At 40.9% G+C, this 19795-nt stretch overlaps 1 protein-coding gene across 1 annotated transcript in view; it reads left to right on the forward strand.

Annotated features, from left to right (window-relative positions):
* The first annotated feature begins 8579 nt into the window (after positions 1 to 8579).
* Positions 8580 to 19795, forward strand: part of LOC149317984 (PEX5-related protein-like) — a 218018-nt gene continuing 206802 nt past the window's right edge. Inside the window, exon 1 of the mRNA XM_089508780.1 lies at positions 8580 to 8647. The gene's annotated coding sequence lies outside the window, so the exon portion shown is untranslated. The remainder of the gene's footprint in view (positions 8648 to 19795) is intronic.

A 19795-nucleotide genomic window follows, 5' to 3' on the forward strand; every position in this document is an offset into this window, starting at 1 on the left:
TACACATGTTCTAATGTTCTACCCGGTTCCAGTGCCACTGGCATGCGTTGTTCCCTCTGAAGTCACAATGAGGCACCCAGCCATGTGATAGATGGTGGCCACCTTGTTTTTGACATCTATTCTGTGAACAGCTTGGTTTATTTTGCACAGAGTATTCTTTCCTCCTACTACTTTCTCCCTGGTCTGCTTCAATTGGGGGAAACTGATTTCAAAGTGCAGAAGTAGAGTAGTTTGCACTTAGTTCAGTGGGGTGTCATGCCCTGCTTCCAGGACATGGAAATCGACTCTGACTGAAGTAGTGGACCTGCTCAGACCTGCTGCAGAATTAGAGTAGGAGGACGTTCTAGAGCAACATGTCTCAGATTCAGACCAGAGTGTAATATCAACTCTGGCAAAGAGTCCTGCTCATTCAGATACAGAAGACAGCTTACCCATACCTACCTTTGCTGAGCAGAGGAAACAAAGGGAGGACTTGAAGAACCCTCAGAGAATTTATGGGAAGCAGCAATTAATTAAGCAGCAATTGCATTGAACTGTTGATCTATAAATTCCCAGCCCTGCCCTCCAGGAGTTGTCGAAGATTATCTGAGTTAGTTCCCTGTTGCGTTCCTGAAATCTGTGCTTGACCTAGAGTGTGTTGTTGACTTTGAATACCATTTACCTAACTTGGATATTGCTGAACTCTGTTGCCAGACCTGAAGCTTGTGAATGAACTTTGCTTGTGACTTAAGGCTTTTGCTTGCTAAGCAAAGTAAGGGACTCAACAGGCCGCCCCTTTCCTAATGAGATTGGGCAACCTCATGCTGCAGTCCTGATCTGGCCTTTTGAGGGCACACAAAGGAGCTGCAAAAAGTGGCTTCTTTTTGCACCCTTAAAAGGGCACCCTCTTTTCCACCCTTGCACTCTCGAAAGCAGCAGCGTGGTTATATGGCACTCTTTCAGAGCTGTGTCATCTGGACACAGTGCCAGACGTTGTGTGCTATCTGGAGTGGCACGTAGTATCAGAGCGCCCTGGGGGGTGGAGTTGGGTGTGCATCATGAGGACACTACACCCTGATTCTGCCCGCAGGCCAGCCTTTTAGGGCGGTCTGTAAAGGGCCTAAGTACTGAACTTTAAGCTGCTCTGTTACTTGGCTTGCTCATTAGCTGGTGCCATGTTTTTGCTATCAGCTATGTAGCAAAATACCTTTGGCTGGTTGCCTGGACTGTATTTGGACATGGGGGCAGAGGACAAGAGAGGGCAGAGTTGTGCTCTTTCCAGGTGGCTCATGCAAAAGCAAAGTGCTCTTAGCTTATGCCTTCTTTTTTATTTTTAACTTTTAACATCTTAACCGTGTTCTGATCTTGCTTGGCCATAATGCCCTGGTTTTCATCTGTGAAATGTTAATGGGTATTCTTCTCTTTTCTTCCTCAGAGGCCACAGCAGTGGCAGTTAGAATGGAACCAAGTTAGAATTTTGGACTAAGGCAGCAGCCCCTGGGGTCAAGGCATGATGGAGCTGGCTGCTCTTCTCTCCCTCAGAAAATTTTGGACACTTCCCCTATCAACAAAGCCACTCCTTGGAGAATGCTTGTTAAGGAAGCCCTCAGTTCTGGCTTCATTAACTCTTCCCTGTCCAAATTGTCAATTCACTGTATGAGGGATGAAAGAAGATTCACAATGGTTCAAGTCCTGAGTGTGAAAGGGTCTCTCAGCTCATCAAAACATTCAGCCAAGACAATGATCAGTTTCCATGAGAGTTTTCACACTCTGGGACTTTTAGGGGTTGAAAAATCCATTTGCACAAAAAAGATTGTTTTATACAAAATAGTATGTTTTGCACAAAATAGTAATTTTTTTTCTACATAAAAATTTTGTTAAAGAAATGTGTTTTTCCCATAAGTATTTTTCCTTCAAAAAGTCCTGCAAAATCATCAAAATATGCAAAGCCTCTTATACTCTCATTATAATTCTCATATAAGGGAGATGACTTTTGAAATTATCCATTCTAGCACAAGAGTTGATGTAAGTGAAGATTTGCTTGTCTACAAAACATTACCATACTCAGCATTAGTAATCAGTAAAGTATCATTACAGGGTGCTGATTTAGAACATGAAGAACTGGCAGAGTAGTGAAAACTTTAGAACTGTGGCTTCTTATCTCTTGGTAAAAGTGGGGTAGAATTTCCCAAGTCAGCCATCTTGTCACATGTGTCTTGTGCATTTGTTGACTACACATCACAGCAAGGGATCACACCCTTGCAGTATATTGTTCTGGTATTAAATTAAGCCTTGTGAAAATGTACTAAATGTACTGTAGCAAGAGCCCAGCAGAGTAGAATTTAGCATTCCAAAGGTGCCATTGGTCTGGGCTGAAGCTTTAAACATTCCAGTATCTTGAATAAGACCTTAACATTAACTTATATGACTTTCTCCTGCTTTGGCTGCACTCCATTAGCAATTCCCACAAGGCTTCATAATCCTACAATATTCATGAAGTTTTCATAAGTATAAACAAAAAAGGACATCTTAGGACCAGCAATTGTAAGCTCATGTGGACAGAGATCTCTCACTTTTATACTCCTGCAAGCACCAGAAACATCTTTGATGTCTTCTAAATAATGTATGCTAACAACAACAATAATAGATGAGCTGCAGTTGAAACACATTCAAGAATGTGAACTCCAGGGCCAGAAATACTTAACAAAAGCTTTAATTTATAATTCATAATGTGGCTTTTCAATGCAGAACTCTTAAAGAGAAGAATTCTAAAGTCTATAAGAAAGTCAGTCAAGTAAAATTTAGAACATAGGACACAGATGCCTTTCTGATTGTAAAGCCAGGTTATTGGAGAGCCAGAACGAATAAGATACAGTGGAAAACTGAATAGGTTTGACATGTCAGGGATGATGGGAGTTGTAGCTCTTCACCTCTGGCTCAAACTCACCAACTTGTTACGCACCGGCGCTGACCAGTTTTGGCCAGTGTTTAAAGCTTTGCTCTAAAGCAGCAGAGTTACAGAGAATAGGCTGAAGACCCTGACAAACTCTCCAAGCCTTCTCACTCTTGCTTCCACAGTAGTCTTCCCACTTCTTCAGGATCCAGCTGGCTCTTGTATTATCTTCACTGAAGACACCAGACAACTCAGTAGTCTTATATAAAAGATTTACTTTATTCTACTATATACAGCTCCAATACTCCTCACTACTTCTACCCACAAAATACATTAGGATTCATAGCCATTATTATAGTCCTTGGATCATACCACCCACTCTTGTCAGTTTCCACCCAGTGGGCGTGTACATCCACTCTCATTGGTTCTCTTGTTTCAACCCACAATTAATGATTTCATCATTTCACCTTGTCCACTTTAACAATTCTCAGGTGTGTTCAATTATTCACTTTACATTTCTGTCCTTGGCATTTAGGACTTGTTAATTCCATTACCTTTTACACCTGTGTGGCTTCTAATTGCTTCTGCTGAGTCACCCTGACTCTCACATACATGTTTTATTTCATTCACTGTATATCCCATGTTGCATTTTCCTTAACATGACAATGGTGGCAAAGCACACAGTTGGCATTACAGATGTGTACATTTTCAGTCTCTAGCATCTCTAGCTTAAAAGGATTGGGTGAAAGCAAAAAGAAATAAACATTTTCTTGGGATCCTGGAGAGGTACTACTAGTCAGAGTCGGCAATGATTGGGCATACTGTTCATGACATAAGAGATTATCTCACTGCTGAAAAAAGTGTCTTACCACTGTTGAATTGAAGCTTCATTTTGGCTTTACCCTGGTGTTATCACACAGCTTTTCCCCAAAAACCACCATATGGGTACAGCCTGGCTCCTATGAGGGTCCCCGAATTCACTTTGGTGGCCATTTTTCAAAGTCAGAAAGCTTCTGACTTTGAAAAATGGCTGCTGAAGTGAATTCAGGGACCTGCATAGGAGCCAGGCTGTACCCATATGGTGGTTTTTGGGGGAAAGCTGTGTGATAACACCAGGGTAAAGCCCAAAAGAAGCTTCAGTTCAGCAGTGGTAAGACACGTTTTTCAGCGGTGAGATAATCTCCATAATCATATGTAAATCATGCACTGCAACAGATGTATTATGCTCAGAGTGGCAGAAGTGGAGCTGCACATACAGCTGCACTGTGAAGTGGTTTTTTTTGTGTGTGTGTGTGTGTTACCCAAAGACAGTCCCCACCAGCTTATCTTTAAATGCTGGGGGAATTTACTTAGCTCAAAGAAGCTTGTGAGAGTCTGTGTAACTTGGGGATTGTTTCCACCTGTGTATACCAGTGCTCACTGAGGATGACTCCAAATTTGGGTGAATTAAGAAGGCATTTTAGTCAGAAATATTCACAAGTGCAATCAAACACACAATAATAATTAAAACTCAAGTGTAAGTAGAACAGGACACACTTTGAAATGGAGGACAATCCTTCCAGATGTCACTATGTGGGTGGTCACTTTGGAGCTGAGCAGGGATTTGAACCCTAGTCTCCCTGAGTCCCAGTTTATCATTTAAAACACTGCACCACAAGAATTCTCTTTGTACATATCAGGGATTAGACTGATCTACGTATATAGATACAGCCATTGGCTCATGAATAGTCTGATATGTATCCATGCAACATAAACTGATCTGGCAATGTTCTGGTATTTTTTTTAAAAAAATGCATAAATCTGCTGGTGAGAAATTTCTTTTTAAAGATTTGCTAAGAATGGATATGTGAAATGAGATTTTTTTGCAATTGGCTGATCGCAGCAGAAACACAAAGAGAGGTAGATTCATATATCCCTTCATCTACATTTAGATTCTTTACTCCTCATGATACAGACTTTGGGGGAGGGGGGGGGCTCTATTAAACTGCAATGTGTTATGTTCATGGCTGACACCCTCTAAATCATAAATAATATGTGGCCTTTGTTATTCTCACTAAACCTTAGTGGCTGAGGCAGCTTACAACATGAATGAATATGGATGGTTGAAAGAACAGTATTACTGGAAGGAACCCCATGGGATTAATTTCATGCTCCTTTGCTGCCAGGTAAATATGATTGTTGAAAACAAAATGCCATTTCTGTATTTGTTTTTTTCTCCAAAAACTTCAAAGCAACTCTAAGAGGAGACTTGGGAGAGACCTCAGAAAAGAAAAGAGGGCTGTGAAGCAGATGGAAATGACATCTCAGGAAAGCATTTTGTTAACATTTCATCAGTGAAGAGCTAATGGGAAAGAAACCAGAGAAAGGAAGAAAGGCTATTTGTAAATAACCTATTTCAGTGAGGCCAAGAGAACAGACCAAATCAATGTAAAGAGTGGAACAGAGATAAGCTGAGGCAGGGAGGAGGTGAAAGCAAGAGGGCATTCAACATGAAAGAAAGGGAATTCTAGTGCTTTAAAAATCAATCCAAGTGACTGAAATTTCAGACCCATCAAAACCCAGAGCTACTGTGGAGGGAGGTATTAATCCGATATCTCAATATCAGTGCTTTCCCAGAGCTTGCAAGCATTTTCATGGATGTTAGGACCAGATCGTTGGTCAGCTAATTAGCAAAGAGAAGCATTTCCATGTTTACATGCAGAGAGATTCATGCAAGATGGAGAAATATTGTTCGATAATTATATATCTCTTAATGCAGCTTTCCAAATAATTCTGAATAAGTTAGTGCCCCCAGTTCCGCTCCACCACCAGAACAAAATTGTCTGAGGAAGCAGGTTTAGTGTGTCACTAGAAAAGGACAGCAAGTTGTTATTGACTTGCTTTCTTGTTTTTTAAACTTTTTACTAATATTAGCATTTATATATGCTATTTACCCAATTTATGCAACTTATTCCATTAACTAAAATATTGCTTTCCATTCTTTATCATATCAGCATTTTAGCCATTTGCATTCTAATATATGTCAGTTGTTTTCTGTGCACTTCTCAGAAATTCGTTTGAAAACATACAAAAGCTCAAAGTGAGATGCATTGTTTCTTGAAACAAGACACTGCAAAATGTAAGGACAAGACACTGCAGGCATTCAAGGGAAATGTAGGACATTACCAAATAAAAGCTAGAATAATAATAATAATAATAATAATAATAATACAAATACAAATTCATTTAATATGGTTTACTTACAGCTATATTACATATGCTGTATTTTATTATGCACTCAACCATATTTTTCTAATGAACTTACATTTGTTAAAATGCCTTGTTGGCTTCCAATATACTTACTTATAAAACTCTGAGCAAAACAAATGCTTAAAATTATACTTCACTTGCAACAAACCCTTGATTGAATCTACATTTAAATTATTACTTTCATTTGCAGTTTTCCCATTTGTTTTCTCATCCCTCCTGCTCCATCCTCAACCCAGATCTCACTCTTTCTCCTCCACTTCCCCTTGATATTGCAGATCTGCTTCAGCAACCCAGATCCTCCTTTCCTTTCCACATCTCTGTCAGAAAAAACAAAACAAAACCACCAAATGGTCAATGACAGTCTTCTCTGAAGCTTGAAACTAACAAGCCCTTTGCAGCACCCTGGTCTATTGAGCTGTCACTTGCTTGCCTACTGAGATGAAGCAAGGACAGGTTTTACAGCTCAAACTAAAGAGTGTTTTGCAGTTCTCCTGGGCCCTGAGACATAAGTTTGCAATGTAGGACATGTCCAGGAAAAGGAGGACCTCTGGTCTCCTTGGCTATGGATTCAGGAGACAAAGAGGTAGTTATATATTCATAACTACCTCTGTGACGTAGGATCTTGGTTTAAATTTGTAATTTACAATTTTAAATGCCTACAGATGCTAGAGGGAGACTCTCTGGAGGGCTGCAGTGAGAAGAGAAGGGTCAAGCTGGGACATTTTGGAACATATGAACTGTTTGTGGGAGGAAAGAGCTAACAGACTGCAAAGCACCAAACAGAGAAGTTAATATGCTGATTTGATGGACTACTTGATATAACATAAATACTATACCCCATCACATAATAGAATGTAAAATAAATAAAACTTCTGCATTTTATTTTGAACCATAAGAGTTCAAGTGACCTGACAGCAACTGTTGAGAAACTTAATGTCCAACAGCACTGCAGAAGGGCTGTTGTTTTTTAACATCCTGGCCAGGAAGCAAATATGGGTAAAGAAAATCAGTTTCCTTAGCAACAAGACAGTATGCAACTCATGCATTAGTGAGCACAAGGTATGTGTTGGGGATTGGTTGTCATTTAATTGATTTTTTCTCTATGAAGAAATGTAATGGGCATTTCACAGCTTCATAGCCAAGGAAAAGCAGAAAAAATCGAATTCTTGAGCCAACTCTTTTAAACAACCTTGAAATGGTTTTAGATTATGCCTACACTTAGGCATTTATCTCATGGCTTAAAAACCCAACTCACTCCTACTGTGTTGAAGTCTCTTTCAGGATAACGCCAAGTATTATTACATTCAAAATGCTGCCAATGCTGCTGCCCAGCTGAATCTTCTTTTCAAAACCAGGATGTCCTGGCTTTGCAAATCGGCCGACTGAGCGTGGCTTCTAACCAGAAGTTAGCTGGGTTTCAGCTGGGTGGGGGCATCGCCGGCATTTTGCATGTGATAATACCCAACTTTATCATGAAAGAGACTTCAACGCAGCAGAGGTAAGTCGGGTTTTTAAGCCATGTGATAAACTCCTAAATCTAAATATCCTAAAGATATTTAGAAAATTCTCTCTCTCAACTGAGAAGCTAAGCATGCCCCGGTAGTGTTAGTACTTGGATGAGAGACCACATAGGAATACCAGGTACTGTAGGCTACATTTGAGAGAAGGCAATGGCAAACTACTTCTGAGTTTTCCTTGTCCAAGAGAACATTATGGAATTTATTGGGTTGCCATCAGTTAACAGGAGACTTGAAGGTACATATTACTACAGTGGGACCTTGTTATCCTCTAGGGTTTGGTTCAAGGATCCCCCGTGGATAACAAAATCTGTGAATGCTCAAGTCCCATTAAATATAATGGCAGAGCAAAATGGTGTCTCTTATATAAAATGGAAAATCAAGGTTTGCTTTGGAATTTATATTTTTAAAAAATATTTTCAAGCCATGGAGGCTTGAATCTGTGGATAAAAAATCTGTGGATAAGTATGGCCAACTGTACATCTTTAATGTTGTTATTTGTCATCAAATTGACTTCAACCTATGATGACCTTATGAATGAGAAACCTCCAAGATCCCTGATCATAAACCGTCCTGTTTGGATCTTCTTACTTTTTTCAATTTTAAAAAGTAAAACATTTAAACGTTTTTATGGACTGCTTTTCTATATGTGCAATATATTCAGTTCTCTCCGATAAAGGATAGAAGCACAGGTTTTAAAAGAAATCAGTGGAGTAACAGTTAATACAATAAGGGCATACACTGTCTTGCTTCCTTATGTTTCCCGTAACGATTTTGCAATATTGGAATAAAACTCTGAAAGCGGTTGTAAAGAAACTCACGATAATACTGAATTAGATGGATGTATTGTCTGACCTACAATGTACCTACCCGGCACAGCTATAGTTGTTTAATACCACTTTGAATGTCATGGCCTTGGATTTATAGATTGATGAGATCCTTAGAATTTTCTGGAGAATGCCAGTATACTGCCTTGAACCACAATCCTGGACCACTCTACCTGAGAATTGTAAGTACTAAATAACTACAGATCCCAAGATTCCTTCAGATGAAGCAGTGGCAGTTAAAGTGGTATCAAACTGCTATAACTGTCTAGTGCAGATTTCTGAACTATCTAGTGTAGATATACTTCTAATATAAGGCAGCATCCTATATTCCATATTTCATTTTGTCATTTCATGTACCTTTTTTAAAAAAATCACAGTTTTCAAACCATTTCAAACCACCTTTTTCCTTGAACTGTTTCAAAAGATCAACCTGGATAGGGGCCCAAGGAAGTGGTAACGGATGAGTATAGGCGGTTAGCAAGTTCAATGTAGGCGGTACAAGAACAGGATAACAGGATCCAAAAAGTCAAGGAACAGCTTGTGTACATTTGCCTTAAAATCAATGTTATTCATTTCATATGCTTAATTTGAGACTACAGAGTTCAATTTAACAGGAATTTATAAATTTAAAGTTTGGGGTCGCTGATGACTACGTTCACCCATAGCATTAACATGGGCTCTGATTTGTACCTTTTACCTTTTTGTTAGATGATCCTGGAACAAATCATGGGTTGCTAGCCAGCCGCAGACCATAATTAGAAGCCATGATTTGCTATTAGTTTATTCAAATTCTGGCTTCTTAACATCTGATATCAGAACCATGATGTGTTTCTCCACCTTGTCCTCCCCCACAAAAAAAAGAGAGAATCTGACAAATGTTGTATGAAAGGAACAGGTAAGAAATTGAGAAAACAAACTGTGATTTGTTTGGTAGCCTGTGGGACAATACATAGGGAAAGGACCAAATTACAGCTATAATAAAGATTGGTTTAATATGGCAGGCAGACACAGCCACTATAGCCGTGATGGTGAATGCATTGCACATGTGCCATGGGTGGCACGTGGTGCGATTTCGCCAGGCATGGGGCGAGGGAGAACGGGCACATGCCCCTTCCGCCTCCTCCCTACCATTTTGGGGCCTCCCGCTGTCTCTCTGAGACAGCAGGAAGCCAGAAAATGGCGCCTGGGAGGAGGAGACAGAGGCGCGTGCGGATCTGTCTCCTCCTCCCAGCCCTCTTCCCTCCCGGCTTGCCTTCGCTCACCGAGAAAGGGCTCCATGGAGCCCTTTCGCGCGGAGCGAAGGCCGAGGAGGAGGGGGCTAGGACGCGTGCCCAGCCTCCTCCTCCTCCCGGCTTGCCTCCACTCGCCGAGAAAGGGCTCCACAGAGCCCTTTCTTGGCGAGTGAAGGAAGGGTGAGGGCCCTTTTGCCAGCATCTGATGGCCCCAGAAGGGACCCTCTGGGGCCGGCAAAAGCCGGAGGACAGGGCGCCGCCCTCCACGGCCCTTTTGCCGGCCTCTGACGGCCCCAGAAGGGACCCTCAGGGGCCGGCAAAAGCCGGAGGACAGTGCACTGTCCTCCACAGCCCTTTTGCCGGCCGCTGACGGCCCCAGAAGGGACCCTCAGGGGCCGGCAAACGCCGGGGGAGGAGCCAGAGGCTCCCTCCCCCTGAAAAGGGGATGGAAGCCCCGCCCTTGGAGGGTGGAAGCCCCGCCCCGGCACCCAGCCCCCATCCTGGGGGTAGAAGCCCCGCCCCCAGCATGCAAACTGAAAAAGGTTTGCCATCACTGCACTATAGCAATGCCTTCCAGCTGAATTCTGATTGTACAATCTATTCAGAAATGGCATTTGGTCACCTGCTATTGCTGAATACATGAACATGTTGCAGATGAAGCCAGATAGGACAGAAATGGTGACAGCTAGTAGTGATGGTTGTTCTTGAGAAAACCATTGACATTACAGTTGGCCCTTCTTATACACTGATTTTTTATACATGGATTCAAGCATCCACAGTTTGAAAATATTCCAAAAAAGTATAAATTTCAAATATCAAACCTTGGTTTTCCATATTTTTTTAAATAAGGGAGACCATTTTGCTATATTTAATGGGACTTGAGCATCCACAGATTTTGTTATCCACAGGGGATCTTGGAACCAAACCCCAGCGTATAACAAGGGTCCATTGTATTTCTATACCCTTTGCTGGAACAGTAAGACACCATGAAAGTGCTCCCAAAACCAAGATTTTCACAGTGATGACAGTGGTCAAGAGAGCACTTTTAGCAATTTCCACTGATTCATTCGTGGCAATCTTTTCTGAATCTGACTGTCTAGCAACTGCCCTCCATCCATGGATTTGTAATCTCTAGGACTGATTACTGTTGCTCTCCAGGGCTTCTGAATGCAACTCCCATTCCTACAATCATTGCTGTTTGGAGTTGACAAGGACATATGGAGAGCACCATGTTGGGTTTTCTTTAAAATGTTGGAAACTTGCTTTAAAAGATCATTCTTGTTAATGGCTGGAAATGTAGAAATAAGAATTTGTAAAGAAATTATGGTAAATTTTGGAAGGCCTTACCAACAGCTTTACATCCCATGCACCCACATAGACTCCAAGTTCCACTCTGCAGAGTTTTACCTTTAACTACATTATCACTGGTCAGCTAGAACCATGAGCCAGTGTAGACAAGAGAATCTAGGTACAGGCAGAACCTCCAAGACAACGTTGGGTAGGTCTACATGGCCAGAATACTTTGGCCTGCTGTTGGGGTATTCTGGTCCTGAAGTTGCCCTCAATTCCCTCATTACCTCAGCATTCCAGAGTGACGCCATGCAGTTGTCTACACAGTGTGCTTCCATATCACCCAGCATGATCACTGACACAAGTCACTCCCTCTGAGGTTGAAAACATGGTGCCCAGCATCCATCACATGGCTGGGTAGCTTGTTGTGACCTCAGAGGAAGCAACCTGTGCTAGCAGTAGTGGCACTGAGTGGGACAGCAGGACTCTGTGTAAGCAGCTGCCTGGTGTCAACCAGGAGTGCTCCAGGTTTTTCTGGAAGATTCAGAGCAAACGGTGAGTTTTTAAAAGTAGGATTCAGTGTGATTGCCCAGATTCAGTTTGGAACTGGCCTTCCCCTGTGAAGACAGTCTGCACTCAAATTGGAGTTTTGGCTCTGTGTTGTCTTGACAGGGCAACACAAAGGCAGGGAGAAAGCCATGTAAATGACCTGTGTAGAAAAGCCCTGATTTTTCTGAATTAACTAGGATGACATGAACAACTCAAGATCTACCAGATGTTAGATCGCATCAATCCTTACTGTTAGCTATGTTGACTAGGAATGATGGGAACAACCATGCAGCAGCATATGGAAGACCACTGGTTGCCTACCCTCTGATCTAGGATAGCATCTGTGGTAACAATTCTATTATCAATTTTGAATGGGTGGAACATTGAGCACAGTCTTCTGTGGTAATCTGAGGAGACTCAGGACTGGCTTCTGATTAGAAAAGAGCCTCAGAAGAGTGCTCCTTGGTGAGTCCTCTGCTATATCAGTGATGGCAGAGGCAAGCAGCCATTTTTAACTTGCTGTAATACTTCTGACATTGTATGGCATTCCAAAATAGTGTGAAATTTAAATGATGTGTTCCATGGGGAAGGACATTTTATGTTCTCACAACGCAGCATCAGATGCACTGAAATGGCTGCCTGGTTATCATCTTCTTTGGTTAAGCCACAACTATGGGCCAGGCAGGCAATGCTAGTAGGCCCTCTTGGTTGTCTTTCAAGTAGCTGCATAGGGCTCACTATGTTGATGTTTGCCTTGAGGAGCTTCAGATTGGAAACATTGCTCTGTAAAGTAGAGAGCCCACGTACACCAGAAATATTGACTTAGGCCCAGAGTAGGACATTGCAAGACGAGAAGAATATGTTTCCCACATCTGATTCCTTACTAGTAATATAAAAAGTTACTCACAAATATATGTGTCCTTGGTGAGAAAGACATAGTGAGAGACTCCATTAGTGAACAGCTGCAAGATTTGTCACTTCTGGGGATTTTTAAAAAAGTTTTCAAAACTTGCAGGAATAGGGGTTTTGCACAGAAAACAGTGGTTAGCACATTTTTCTGCCAAACCCAAGAATGTCTTTGCGTACACACAATTCTTGCCCCCACGCAAAAAAAGCTTCAAAGATTTATATTCTTATTCTTGATGCTTGCAGACCATGGAGTTATCCACTAGCTGGAACCTCCTGTCTTTATGTCTAGTGTCATGCAGTAATCCAGTCTAGGGATTATGAGGACAGTGGTTTTTTTTCCAGTTGGCTAATAAAGTAGAGGAGATAAAAGAGGACCGGCAGAACGTCTCATCTTACTTTTATACTCGCTGGATTCAGGGTGACCAGAGGTTGTCATCCCAAAGGACAAGGCACCGTAAAATGTAGGACTTTCAATTAAAATGTAGGATATTACAAAATAAAAGCTAAAAACAATAAGATAGAAATTCATTTCATATGGTTTACTTACTGCTATATCACATATACGGTATTTTATTTTGTGCTCAACTGATGAATTTATCTTTGTCAAAGTACCGTATTGGTTTGCAATATACTTACAGAACACTGAGCAAGGCAAATGCTTAAAATTGTACTGTATTAGCAACAAACCCTTGACTGAATCTGCATTTAAATTATTCCTTTCATTTGCCCATTGTGCTGAAATTAAGGAGGGGGAAAAAACCTTGGCATTGTGTCCTCAAGCAGCCCTTTGTCTGCCGCTGCTCTGAAGAAAAAAGAACTTGAGAAGGATCCATCATGTCCCCTTATTTGCAGCAAGGACAGGCTGCCAAGTAGACAAATTGAATTGAAGGGGAATGTGCTTCTCAGTCATGCTAAAAATGGAAGACATTTGGAATTCCTCCTGGATAAAAGATTGATATGTAGGACATACCCTGGAAAAGGAGGACATCTGGTCCCCCTGGCAGGATTGAAAGGTTGGATTGTTGGACGTGCTTTTCAAATCCAAAGGAAAGGACAGGTAATATTCAAAGAGAATTTTACAATAATGACCTTAAAAACTACAACAGCAAGCAGTATAGGAAAAGCCAGAAACAAATTGGAACAGAATGGTAACATGTTCAATTGCTTCGCTACCTTTTGCTTCAGACATTACATAAACTGTTATCCTTGCAATTCATAACTGCTGTTGTACAGCAACAGAACATTAATTAACACAAAGGGCTTTCCTTCCAGTTGAGTTTTTTGAAAAAAGACAACCCATAAAGGTCAGATGACTTTTCCCCCTTCATATTCCTTGTAAGATCCAGTTGTTAATCAGTTTCAGTCAGCTGGAAAAAGCAATTTGGTGCCTGCAAATTCTGATGTATCTTAATTAAGATGTATTATCACATCTAGATATGGCTTCTGGTTTATTGATTGAGCCTGGATTTGGAATTGCAATACTTTTTCTAGTCATAATATCTTAGGCCATGGAGACATGTTAAGGCTGATCATGGCCTCCCCATAGTGTACAACAAACAACTTTCGGTAGACCGGGAAGCAATTTTAAACCTGGGAAACTCTGTGTGTTGCACTTTTATTAAAAAAAGAAGAAGGTATTTTCCCTGTATTTTGTTTAAGCTGAAAGTGACTGATATATTTTTAAAACAAACAGTGGAATGCCAGTAGAGAAGAATAGTGATTGCTGGATGGTTGGGGGACAGTTATCTTATCCCTGCCCCCCAATTTTCCCAACAGGTCTTAATGTGTATCCTGTAGGGATACAAATCCTCAATTATTCCATCCCCATGTGAAAGTATAAATATTTGCTGTAATGGTCTTCTCTCTGCCAGAGACAATGATTATTTCTTAGTAGTATTCTCCTTCTATTCTGATATCCAAAAGTGTTGCAAAGGAATTATTTGGATGAGAAATACATGTCAGTGTTTTTTTGGTACAAAAACATATTTCCTGTGTAGCAGAAAGTTTTTGTGTGTGCAAAAAAAGCCATGTGTATTTCCCTGAAGAGTACTGTATATATTTATGCATAAGTCTAGAAATTTTAATCAAAAAATTGGCCCCCAAATACCTAGGTCAACTTATCCACAGGTTAATATACAGTAAGTACTGTACTTTAACTCTTACATTAAAAAAGGAACCATTCTTTGGTGGCAGGCAAGACTGGTGAAAAGCACTGGAAGCACTGATCCTGCTCTGTGCGCTCATCCCTCCAGCCTTTAGTGTCACCACAAACAATTATGTCTGCTGGAATTAAGTTCCTTGGCACTGTTTTCCTTTGCTTCATCCTATGGATCCTTTATTACATGCCTCTACATTTTACCCTTGACTTATCCATATAAAAATCCATAATTTTGGCTCCAAAACCTGTCCTTGACCTATACATGAGGTCAATTTATAGTCGAATATATATGGTAATCCCTCTGCAATACTTTGGGACATTCAAATATCACAGGAAACTGTGCAAAAACCTTGCTGCTGCACAATTTCCCATCTGTAAGCAATTCATTTTCCAATGAATGTTCTTTCCATGCCCAGTCCAGAGGCTGAAAAAATGGGTATGGATGCACATAGTCCATGGGCCAGAAGCAACTCACTCTGCCATAGTCCCACTCCCACTCACCACATAACTTTATCCTTATTCAGGCATTTTACAAACATGTGAGGAGAGGAGCATGTTTGTAAAAAGGAGTTGCTCCTTTTGTTTTTTTTTTTAGATTTGTGTGTTGGGGGATGAGGAGTTTGGTTGACTTCCACATACTGTATTTTCACAGAAAGAGGAGGCTCTGTGCTTCAGATTGTGGCCCTCCGTACATGTGTGGTAGACTGAACAAAGGGATTGGAGATGATGGGGCAGAGCTAGTGCACTTCCTTTCTTGCGTGATGCTGAATAGGGCTCTTTTAATCCCTGTTCTCTGATTTTCTCTATTCCTTCTTTTAGTCAGTGGCAGACATTGGTACCAACAGGAAATTTTGAATGTAATGGTGCCTTTGTTCTTATAGCCAAAGCAAATATGAGATGCAAGTCAGCTCTCAGTCTTGACTTTAATCTTATCTACACAGTACATGGATATTTATTAATCTAAGATCTAAATCCATTTGTTAGTCCACCAGCTAGAGCAGGGACAGTGAATAAATGGGATTTAGCTAATTAATGAATTAAACATTCATTAATTCAATGAGTCTACTTTAGTTGGGTTATAGACATCATTGTGCAATTGAGCATCATTACCTAGCCCCCTTGGAATTTCCCTGTGTCCCAATATCCCAGTATTTCTAGGGCTGACCCAAGGTATTTGTTGTTTGAGTCAAAAAGCCAAGCAGTATCTTACACAAAAGCTGATTGTATAGGTAGCAGAATCTTTCTTCAGTGCTGACCAAAGGACAGCAACATCCACCATATTGTAAGGCAGCAGACTAGCTCTGCACCATAGTGGGACAGAATAGGTTGCTGCCTTCCAGTATCTTTTTCCTGAGATGACTCATTTATTCAGCCTAATAGTAAGGCTGGCCCTGAGCTTTCTTGTTCCACATCACTGGTTGTTGTGGTGAACGAATATGGAAAGAACAAATACTGTGACAACAAGAACTGGGTAAATTCTAATAGATGTGGAAGAGGAAGAGAGAGCTAGATTCAGTTTGTCTACTGTTGTTAATGGCAGTTCAATATTTAAACTAGAATAATTCCCACATCAATGGTTTTATTCCTTGATGTGGCAATTATTCTAGCTTAAATATTGAACTAACATCTACTTCCACCTTTCTATTTACTTCTTGTGTATTAAAATATAAGTCCACAACTTGTTGTCACTACTTGACATTTTTGTCTATATTACAGGATATGAATAAGCCAGCAATGTGCTTTTCGGCTGTTATTTTTTCATTCGCAAATAATAGATGAAGCCATCTTACTTTTTAGAAATCCTTTGAGAGTTTCTTGTGCACACTGTTTGGGAATCCAGTATGTTACAACTACTTTAGGAAAAAGCTTTAGAGATATTTATTCACTACAACTTATGTAAACAAGGATGATACCATCCCAGAAAAAAACATTAAAATCTCATCTCAGTGTTTCCATTGCATAATTACATCTGTTTAAATGATGACAGCAGTGACAGTGTCAAGCTTAAATCTGAGCCCAGATGGTACAAGGAAGGTCAACATTAAGTACTCAGGATAAACAAAAACATGCCTGCAAAAACCCAGATTTCATTATAAGCAAGACAGCTTAGTTCTACAACCTTGTACAACAGAACCAGGCCACAGAACATTGCATTTATCCTTCCCGTCTCTACACATTATGATGCATTTTGGAAATAGTTTGACAGATTGTTATTAGATGTAGTGGAGACCCACTTCTCAAGCTATGCATTGTTGTTGTATGCTTCAAGTTCTTCCTAACTTAATGGTCAGAAGGCCCCAAGGCAACTCTACCATGGGTTTTTTTCTCTGTTAGGAGTAATATTGTTTACCTGTTACTATATTAAATGTAAGAGCATAACACAAGAATGTGAGAAGAGCCTTCTTGGGTCAAACCAAAAGCTTACCAAATCTACCACCTTGTTTATCACAGATGTCTTTGTAGAAGAACAATGGCCTTCATCTGCTGTTATTCCCAGCAACTGGTCATCACTTGGAGGTAGCACACAGCTATGGCCAGTGGCTCTGCTGCTTCAGGAGTCCAGAACCCTGGATAGCTCCATTGCAAAACCCAGTGTGAATTCAAAGCCCTTAAGCATGGTCTGGCCATGTATCTGCGGGATCAGTAACCATGGTTTCACTTATGTGCGTGAAGAGGGGGGGAGTCTCTCTAGGCATCTGGAGGTCCAACAGCATAACTTTATGATCAACATCAGACAGAGATGTAGCACACTTTACCTGTGTTTTTGCTATCTGCGGTAAATCTGGGAATGTAGCCTCCATGGATACGGTAGTTGGACTATAATGCCTGTATTTGTCCTGATTTTTTCAATATACAGATTCATTGATAATCCTGGGAGTTAGTGACATGACAGAGGGAGAAATTCTTTTCTTTTTTCTTCCTCTTTTCCAGCCCAATAATATCCTTTTAGCATTGCATTCCAGATATAGTCACGCCACAGATTAGCATATAGATTTGTATTAAAAGGCATCACAGTATTGGCAGTTTTATTTTCAGTCCCCTTCCTAATCATTCCTAGGATTGGATTACCCCTTTTCACTGAGTCAATATTTTTACTGAATTGTCCATCATAAATCCACAATCCCTTTTCAGGCTCAGAGCCCATCAGTGTTTATGTGAAATTAAGGTTTTAAATTATTGTCCCAATCACCATGACTTAATGCTCTCCTACTCTGAACCACTTTCGCTATTTTTAATGCTTGAAATCTTTAGCTAAGCCAAGCACTGACCAATAAATCACTGCCCAAATATATGATCTCTTGGAATGCCTACAATTTAATTCACTTAAGGGCTTTGTTGTCATGCTGATACATTGAATGAGTAGAGATGGTGGCTGTAATCCAGAAAATTATGAGCAAGATGGAATTCCATAGCCAGTGAAAAGGGGTAATCCTTCTATAGTTGACAGCAGGAATCCTGTGTCCCATGGGCTTGCAGCCATTAATGTGTATGTGTACTTTTTAATGGTATGAATCCTTCCAGTCTGGTTTTCGCCCACGGCACTCCACAGAGACGGCCCTTACTAAGATCTCGAATGATCTTTTGCGGGCCAAGATGAATGGCCTTTATTCTATCCTTGTCCTACTCGATCTGTCTGCGGCCTTCGACACCATGGACCACTGTCTCCTAATAGATGTACTCTCTGACCTTGGTTTCTCGGGCCTTGTTCTCGATTGGTTCACATCTTACTTGTCAGATTGATCTTTTTCGGTGGTCTCGGGTGGTCAGACCTCGTCTTCTGTCCCCTTATCTGTTGGAGTTTCTCAGGGCTCTGTTTTGAGTCCCCTTCTGTTCTCTTTATACACACTCTCCCTTGGCAAACTTAGGAGTTCTTTTGGTTTCTCCTACCATCTGTACGCCGATGATACCCAGCTGTACCTTTCCACCCCTAATCTTTCACCAGAGCTAGAGCAGCAAGTGTCATCCTGTTTAACAGCTGTCTCCCACTGGATGCACCATCGGCGTCTGAAGCTCAATATGTCCAAGACCGAGCTTCTTGTTTTCCCTCCTAAGCCCACCCTTCACTACTCCTTTTCTATTTATGTCAATAACGTCTCTATCCAGCCGGTTCAGGAAGCCCGCAGTCTTGGTTTCATTTTTTACTCCTCTTTGTCATTTATCCCCCAGATCCAGACTACAGCCAAAGTCTGTAGATTTTTTCTCTATAATATCGCCAAAATCCATCCATATCTCTCAGCTTCTACCACAAAGACACTGGTCCATGCCCTAGTGGTCTCACGACTAGACTACTGTATCCTCCTCTTGGCAGGGCTTCCCCTCTCTCATCTCCACCCATTAATTTCTGTTCAGCATTCAGCTGCACGTATTATTTCACTCGCTCGCCGTTATGATCATGTCTCCCCTCTGTTGTCCTCCTTTCACTGGATCCCTTTTCTTTTCCGCATCAGGTACAAACTTCTGCTACTCACCTTTAAAGCCCTGCATGGGCTGGCCCCTCTTTATTTAACCGATCTTCTCTCTCCCTACATCCCTACTCGCACTCTCCGCTCTGGTAGCCAAAGTCTCCTCTCTCAACCCAGGATCTTCTCTGCCCCATCCTGGATCCATCCCTTCTCTCTTGCTGCCTCTCATTCCTGGAACCTTCTTCCTCTGCATGCATGGCTGAGCTGAAAACCATATTGTTTAGGGAAGCGTTCTCAGGGAATTTGTGATTGTCATCTGGCTGACTGATAATATTTGATGTGATGTGATTTGTTTTATATTTGATGTTTTTAATTTGTTTTTCTTTTCTATATGGTAATTTTATCTATTCCTCTTTTTAATTGTTATTATCTTAGAATGTACACCTTGGGCAGGCTTTTATATACTATTTAATTTTGCCAACTTTGTACAGCGCTGTGTATAATTACAATGCTTTAGAAATAAAGTTTAATAATAATAATAATATGAACTTGAGTCATTTAAAATCTGCATAACACCAGCTCATCCAAAGGACAATGAACAATTGTTCCAAACATCAGCTATGCAGCAAGAACCAAAGCCATTACTATTGCAATGCTGGTTGAGGGGAAATACATGGCAAAAGATTTGATTTAAAGCTATAAAAGGAATTGTGGTGGAAGATGCTTAGCAAGGAGTGTCAGGAAAAGGGTCAGGCAAGAGGGTCAGGAAAAAAAGAAAATGTGGTAAGA

This window comes from Sceloporus occidentalis, unplaced genomic scaffold (genome assembly GCF_023333645.1).
Source record: "Sceloporus occidentalis isolate IW3139 unplaced genomic scaffold, rSceOcc1.0.p SCAF_2, whole genome shotgun sequence".
Classification (NCBI taxonomy): Eukaryota; Metazoa; Chordata; class Lepidosauria; order Squamata; family Phrynosomatidae; genus Sceloporus; species Sceloporus occidentalis.